The following is an 8,431-nucleotide window of genomic DNA, read 5'->3' on the forward strand; positions in this document are numbered from 1 at the left end:
ACAGCAGCGGGGATGGGGCGAATCGTGACTTCCTTCGTGAAAAACGTGATTCTATTCACTGTTTGGTGCCCATACTCCGGACGGCGTCCAAATGGTTTCGTACACCATGCACTACTGCCTAGCTCACACGTTGTCTGGAGTCCCTGTTCCCAGTCTTTATTTTTTCCGTCGTGTATGAAAACTGCGGACGTTTTGATTATTGCAGCCTGTTTCACACGCCCTGCAATTTTCCACCCATCAAAGGTTCCCCATTTCGTGTTCGTCGCAGCGCAGCAAATTCCTCTAGTTTCCGCACAACGTGCCTTCCCAAGCGCTAACATTCGCCGGAAACGTTTCCGCCCGGAGCCTATGAGCTGCAAAGGATGTGGGCAGAACAAGCGGGTCGTCAATAATACACGTAGATCACTTGACGCCTGGAAAAAGTAAGTGCGCCCTTTCTGATCTCTCAGTATAGAAGTAACGGGGATGTTATGAAAAATTATTGTTTTTCTTGTTCTTTTTTCCCACTCCGAAGACATGCACTTGATGAAATATTTACCGCTCACGTTGTGGGTAGTGGAGAAAGGTATGCAGAGAAAGGCTGCTGCATGCATATACTGACTATGTGAATTTAAGAACAGTACCACAGCCGCCGCCTCTTTTCTGGACCTCTAACATCATGTGGTCTAAGTACAGTAGCAGATTGGTAATCGACACATGTTGCTATGGGGTGTCGAAGCCACCTATTATTGGAAGATTCATTCGCGCTTAACCATATATTTCGCTTTTTTTTTCTGTCAGTAAAACATTTTCTGTCAATGCAGTAGTGCATCATTGCAGTACGAATATTCGAACTTGAACGATATCTGGGACGTGTTCAGGTAAGTGCCAACGAAATTTGTGTATGTATCATATATGATACATTATACAGCTGAAGGTAAAAATGGTCACACACAATGACTACGGGATGTTGCATAACCGATATCGATTTTATGCATCTAAGTATGCAGGAACATCACAGTTTACAATGTAAATCGTACAAAGCGAAAAATCCGATATCAATTTCTGTCTCTGTGGAATCAAAGGTCCTAGGTTGTGACTCAGGTACGTCCGAAACAAAAATACGCAGTGTAAACTGCATTTCCACATTTCGGGATCTGCCCACAAACTTCTGGTATGAACAGAAAATAATACTCAAAATTACTGTACCCTTTGGCGTACCGCCAAAGAGGAAGCAGAAGGGCTTCAGCATAGAAACGTAGAGGACGGCGATTTGTTCCATCTCGGGCAAGTCGATGCGTGCGTCGGGGAAAGTTCAGCTCGGGTGAACTGCGTTCTGCTGTGGAATATCACGTGCGCGTCTGTTCCCACGGTAACGCCCGCGGTCGAACGCAATGGAACGTAGTAGTGTAAACCATGCTTAAAACTTCTCGTGAACACACAGTCTGTCATTGTCCTTTGCGTCAGGTCAGCAAATTCACATCACCCAAGATGTCGAGAGTAAACGTCTCCTATGCCTCTCTGCGCTCACGCTGGGTTTCTGCGCGCCCGTGCGTACGTTCGCCAGTGCTCGTACGGCGGTTATACGGAAATATTTCGAGGTTTAGTATGGTTTAGTACTTGTGCAGCGCCACGTGTGTATCGGCTGGCTCCTCCTTCGGCAGCAACGGTAGTGCGCTTTGCCACACGCTGTTTCCTGTCAACCACTGATGTCAGCCACTTCGAAGGAATGAGGTGTTTGGCTTATCGTGTTTCACGGACAGCTATCCTAAAAACTTTCCCACCTGCTACATCACCACCCGCCGGAACGTTTCTTAGCAGCCGTTGAGCGCAATAGAGAAACAAACGAGGGAGGAGAAATAGCGCATAAGATGAATAAGAGGACGCTGAGCTCTACCGAGGCTGAAAAATGCGTTAAAGAAATGCTATCCCATTTAAAACAAATTCTCACAGCGGCAGGTGAAAGAAAAATCTTGCAGCCATGGCTGGTGATCTGGAACAATACCAGTTCGGCTTTATCGCTACTCCGCACGAAAATTACCACACATAAGGTAGAAGAAGCACTGAGATACTTAGCAGAACACCATCAAACGACCACCCCCCGTAAATGCATTGTGTATCACCAGTGATACACATCCGGAAAAATGATAGATAATGACAGAAGAAACAATGCAAAACTAAAACAAAAGTTTGATATACTCAAAAAGACACGTAGAACAACACAGAAAAGTACATAACCTTTAGACATGCATATACTGCCAAAAGATTGTTTTTCCAAGTGCAATATGTCTTCTCACAGCTCACGTGCTGCGTCTTCGGGTTCCTGGCGTCACAATTGGCACAAAAGATGCCTGAATTATTGCACAGCGTCGTTTGACGTCATTAGGACGTGCCAGAGTGGGGGAAATTCGGCCTGTCATTTAAATGTGGGGATATAGGCGTTGAAACGTAATGTTTCAGATACCTAACGTCGTGAAATAAAGGATTAACGAGTTGGGGAATGGTGCCTCCTGCAATTCCATGACAGAACGGCTGCTGATTAAAGGAGTCCTGGAGGTCGAACCCACAGGCGCTGTGTGGGTATGACACCCGCCATTGCTGGGTCCTTTCCAGCAGCACCTGTTTCATTTCATTTCATGTTTAATGCGATATTTGTGATTTCAGATGAAAGAGTGTTACTCCATAATTGACTTGATTATCTTTGCCTCTGGGTATACGTCAACATATAAAGAATTCAATATAATTGGAAGTATTCCATTCCAATACATCAAGACCGATATCATCTGTCGGTAATGTGCGAACAAACATCGAATTCCGGATGCCACGAAATACCTCTCGTCAAGACGCTGAACTAATTTATCGGATGTGACTCAACGTGGATTCTACAACTTGCGACAAGCTAACACTTCAAGATACCGGCACAGCGGTAATCTGGAAGATCTAGAACATCCTTCTCCATTGCCCCCAATACGAACCCTTCCGAACCACACTTCTAGAGCGTCTAAATCAGCTGGACTCTTGGCTCTCTCACAGTTTCACTATGTTTTAAATTTCATTCTCCATGACCTAACACAGCCCACCAACTTTCTGCCCTCAAAACACTTCGGAACTTCTTGTACACCGTACGACTTCCGGTACGACTTCCCTAAAGGAATCCGCACGCAGGGTGCGGTCCTCAGTGATCATTAGGACCAATGGTTATTGAACATGCGGGTGACCCTTCACCCCGTGTGTGAACACATAACGCGCAATTGGCAGCCGTATAGCTGAGGGAAAGATCGCATTCGTACGCTGCTCCGCGCATGAAATATGTAAACCGAAACCAGCTAATCACTGGAAAAAAAAAACACAAATTGTCGATGCGTTTTTTTGCTGGAATATTCTGCGCTGAAGGTTATGGTCAGCAAGCAACACAGACTCCAAAAGCGAATGAAGTAAAGTTTAAAGATAGGGAGTCACTTACTGTTTAGTTCTTCGCCGATGTCTTCGAGCGGATCACTGAAAAGAAAGCTTTTCGGTACCCGCCTGTTTACGAGTTATTCAGTGGGGGACCTTTGTGAGACACCCGGTATAGCGATATTTACAATGTATTTATTTGAGTTAATAGCACGCAATCTCATTGCAGGTCACTCCTGAAAAATGCACTTCCATGGCGTATGTGCAGTCCTTGTGCTGTGCCTTCTTCAAATTGAATCACGCAGTGAGTATGGGCATGCCTGTTGAATGCCTCTTAAATTTAAGAGGTACACGCGCCCTCACATGCGGTACATGCAACGGATAGCGCGCAGCGATTTAGGCCTACCCATCGGGGTGGTTCCCCTCCTCTACGATATATTAACAGCCCCAGGAAGCTACGCTGTACAATAAATATCACAAACAAATACCTTTATTCGAAAATTACATCCATTTCAGGGGTGATGATTGTCCATCGCGAGCGTGCATTGTCATGATGCACAAACGCCGAACACACGGGGCAAAACGTATATGGATGAACGCTGACCACTGCATCTCTCCTTCACCACTGCAGCTGCTCCGTGGTCACGCTTCTTTATCTCTTTCACACCATTGGATTGCTGTTCTTCCCCAACTTCCGTTTCCTCCGCAGAACGTGACACCAAGCACAGATGATGATTGACTCACCCATTTACGACATCGCCATGGCGTAACCTAGGAAAAAATACATTGTAAAAAAATCCTACAACCGAAATAGCTTGCCTGAAAAATATGCCTACCGGCTTGTGTAATCCAAGTATAAAGTGCAATCTAGGGTTCTCTAATTCACGCATCAACGTTCGTGCATGAAGCACAAAGTTCGTTGTCTCCGTCCCTCATTCGTTGTGTCCACCCTGCCGGTGATCAGGACCACTGGTAATCGGAGCGAAGATGAACGAAAATGCGTCGTGAATTATTAATTATATATATATATATTATATATAATTTTTTTATAATAATTTATAATAATTTTATATATATATATTATATATATATTATTATTATATGCGTCGTGACGAATAATTACTTTATAGATATAATACGCACCTTAAATGACTCCAATCTTGAAAGCGTCGAACGAGTTTCTTCAAAGGCCGAGCAGACTCGTCCTCGCTCCCCGACGTCTCAAACCAAACTGATTTGCCAGCGGTTGCAAGAAACGCATTCTTCCCAAACGTGCGATCCCTCACGGTCACGGGTTCTAGTTATTGCACTTCTTTGATAGAATAATAGTGCTGATCCATTAGGCACTGCTGCATAAGGGAATTTATTGACTGGTATTCGGAATCACGCGAAATATTTTTGCGGTGCATGGAGATCGTGAGAAGGCGTTCGTACTCATGCGCCGGAAACACGCGGCACACATGAGGTACAGCTGCTATAGACCGCGCTTAAAAGGTACCTAGCCGGTACGGATGGGTCTCGGAGCCCTTGTACCGCTTGAATTTCGCAGTGGTCGCGAACTGTACCTGCTGGTTGAGGACTGTATCTCATGTGTACCGCTTGGCCCAGGTGCGGGTCCTCTTTCATGCGGTACGTATCGGGTGCCGGATTTAGAGTGTAGAAGACATACAGAGGGCGTGAAAGAGGGCGAGGGTCAGTGAGCGTACTGGGCTGACTGGAGGTGTAATATTAGTGACAACTGCCGCTCAGTCTTCCAAAAACTCAAGGGGGGCCTGAGTGAAGAAAGTCATCAGAATTCATGACATAGCGTCGTTTTGCTAGCATTCTTACCTTCTTCGGCGTCATTTTGCTGTAAAGCAGTATGTTATAATTCAGTTAGATTATTAATCTTCCATCGTTGTTTCTATACAGGTGTGCCAAGAAGAGATGTCTGTGAGCTCCCCCATACTCTAGGAGACCTCTATTGCGCGGCATACTTTCCAATGTACACACACGACCCTACTTTGGGCAGATGTGTTAGGTTTGTGTACGGTGGCTGTAACGGTTCAGCAAACCGATTCCAAACTCTGGAAGAGTGCGAGGAGCGTTGCCCGAGTAGGACACGTATGTACATGTTTTCCCTTTTTCTTTTCGTTTTGTTGTTGTCTTTGCTAAAGGGACACTAAAGCACAGAACGTTGTACTCAACGATGAAAGATGAAAGTCACTGAAAAGGTTAGCCAGCTGTAGGGATCGAACCCACATCTTCTGGATCCCTACAGCTGGCTAACCTTTTCAGTGACTTTCATCTTTCATCGTTGAGTTCTTAGGCAATTTGAGGCTTTGTTTGTATCTGTCCCTTCTATGTTTGTTCCAGCCTCAGAACATCAGTTTCTCTCTTGTTGAACGTTGTACTCGCTAAGTGAGACATGCTGTTACGTCGCAAAAGAAATGAAAAGGGGGTTTATCCCTTGCGTCGTTTGCGGCTTAAGACAGAAGAAAAGTTCAATTTGCACTCTTCCCCTTCTTTACTGCTGAACAGGTGCAAAATACGGGCGACCTTACAATGGTGTATTCAACACTTCCATGTCGAGCCCCTTATGAAGGAGAGAAGTGGGAGAGCGGAACTAGGGGTTTCTTTCGCGCTTATAGGGACTGTTAGGAGCGGCCCGGTGGGATTCGCAAATATACTGTTTTACTGCTCGTTCATCGTCGACGACAACGCCGAACATCTGACGCTGATTTCGATAGATAACGGACTAGATTGCTTTTCCTTCTTAAGTTAAATAAGGCTATATATATTAAATTAGCAAGCAGATGAGTGCATCTATGCGCAACGTATTTTGCGTAATTTTCACCATCTTCGTTTCTCTCTCCCGCAGCCTTCCCTCCTTCGTCGCTGCGCACCCCGGATAGTGGTCGGTCCAGCAGGACCGCAGCTTTTTATTCTGCCTACTTGTACTGACGGCAGCTTCTAATCTGCTACTTCTTTTTTGGCATGGTACCCCTCGAGTGCTGACGGCACCTGGATGTCGCTCATCAGGCGGTCACTCACACGAAAGGGTCTTACAATTGATTGTGAATTAAAGACATTGCACGAGATCCGTTTGACGAAACTAGTATACAGAATGAATTCTTTGGTGTCGCTATCCCATGGCTGTACAATTAGTGTGCGCCATGAAAGGGACTATCAAATTTCCGATCCCCCTATTGTTTATTTTACTTTTATTACCTTTTTACGAGTTTATTTTTTTTTTTTTTGCTGAGAGCAGTTCTTATTGAGAAATTGACATGCTCGAAATTTTTCCGAGGAAATTGCTCAGTTCATAAAAAAAAAAAAAGCGCGGTTGAAGTTTCTCCTCCTTCTCGCCGACATTTCTCTCATGCCTCCACAAACTATACGCGGCTGTCAGATCCCAGGCAGCACATGACGTTGGGCCGCCATCGGCACAAGGTTGGGCATGTCAACCAACGTTGGCCTGACACTGCCAACTTCCAGCTGACATGACAATGATTGGTGAGGCAGTATCGGCTGGACCTTGGCTGACTCTTTAAAAAAAAAACTTGTTTCTCTGGAAATTTTTATTTGAGCAACAACACAATACTTGTTCTTCATGACGAAACATAGTTTCACGCCAGTATTCGTAAGCTTCTATGGATTATCGGCTCGAAGTGGGTATGAAGTTGGCAATATCGCGTGATGTACGTTTTCCTGCCGATGTGTATCCAAAGTCCTAATTTGCTGCCTATGCTCTTGCCACTAATGTGTACTGTGACCATTATCATGAACCGGATAACACTTCAGAGAATGATCATGCTGGATAAGGTCCAGGCTACGCAGTAAAAAGCTTTCTGCGGAGCAGGCTCGATCACGATACCTGAGAATCCAACAACATTTCATAAGCGACACACAGGGTATTTTGCATGTCGATTTTGCAACTGAATGTGTCTCGTCTACCACAGCAAAACGTTCCAGCAAACAGCTAGGATAGCTTGTGATGAACACATCTATAGCAGCACCACCAGCAGCACCACAGCAGCACCGCGGCGTAATTCGAGATGGGGAGTTCAATAATATTAAAAATCACTTTCATTCAGGCAACTGCAGCCAATGTACCAAGCAGCACCATGCAGCACAATGTACTGAAAGTCGAGTGCAGTAGGGGTGGACGGTATGTGTCTTATCAATGTTCTTTAGCGTCACGAGTCTGTTCGAGGCCTTCCACCTACCCGTCCACGCCTATTGCACTCGACTTTCAGTACATTGTGCTGCTTGGGGTAAGTTGTGATGTGAGGAGCGACAGTTGGCCTTGTGTAACAGATAGGGCCCGGATTGTTAGGCACTAACAGAGGGCGCTCTTGACCGCATAGCACGCAGTGTGCCAATCATCATCGAGGATGATGTCGCTCTGTCTCCCGATAAGCTGAGAAAGGGGGCGCGCCCCGTTTTATGTATTAACATTCCTTCCAATCGGAAGATAAAACAATACGGTTCTGAAGGTTGGTTGGCCTAGAATGATTTATCCGACGAAGAGCGCTACCTGTTAGCGCCTAAAAATCCGGGCCCTACCTGAGATAACTGATCACCTGCATCCTTACTACCCCTTTCTTTCGATCTTGGCTTGATAATCGCACAAGTGGGCAACGCCACGGATTCTTATCGAAACATTTTTGTGGCCAGTTACTCGGTAGCTCCTGAACACCGTTCTGTGCGATAACAGCTTCCACAGTCCGGAAAGGCCAGACTGAGTGAACCCCCACCCTCTTTCATACACGTTAGATATGGAATTACGTGGCGAGTGCAACAATCCCTGATCAGGCCAGGATTTCTTTGATTTTTTTTTATTCCGTGTTAGCGCCGCGAAGCAACTGTGGCTATGAGCGGCGTACAGACATGGACAGATGGAGAGAGGACAGCAGGAAGGAGCGGAGGACAGGGGGGTTAGTGTGCGTCCTGGGCCGACTTCAAGGGGAAGTGTGCCGACATTCGTCTGGAAAGTCTTGGGAAAACCCAGGGAAAACCTCAGACAGCACAGCAGGTGACAGGATTCGAACCCGTGTCACCTCCCAGTCTCGGC

The 8,431-nt window shown here is 45.9% G+C and overlaps 1 long non-coding RNA gene across 1 annotated transcript; it reads left to right on the plus strand.

Annotated features, from left to right (window-relative positions):
* The first annotated feature begins 315 nt into the window (after positions 1 to 315).
* On the plus strand, positions 316 to 6,469 carry LOC135369686 (uncharacterized). The gene is made up of 4 exons (XR_010415113.1): positions 316 to 422; positions 3,605 to 3,679; positions 5,287 to 5,478; positions 6,236 to 6,469. It is a non-coding gene; the product is annotated as an uncharacterized LOC135369686 (long non-coding RNA).
* The last annotated feature ends 1,962 nt before the right edge of the window (positions 6,470 to 8,431 follow it).

The sequence above is a fragment of the Ornithodoros turicata genome, chromosome 1 (genome assembly GCF_037126465.1).
Source record: "Ornithodoros turicata isolate Travis chromosome 1, ASM3712646v1, whole genome shotgun sequence".
In the NCBI taxonomy this organism is placed as follows: Eukaryota; Metazoa; Arthropoda; class Arachnida; order Ixodida; family Argasidae; genus Ornithodoros; species Ornithodoros turicata.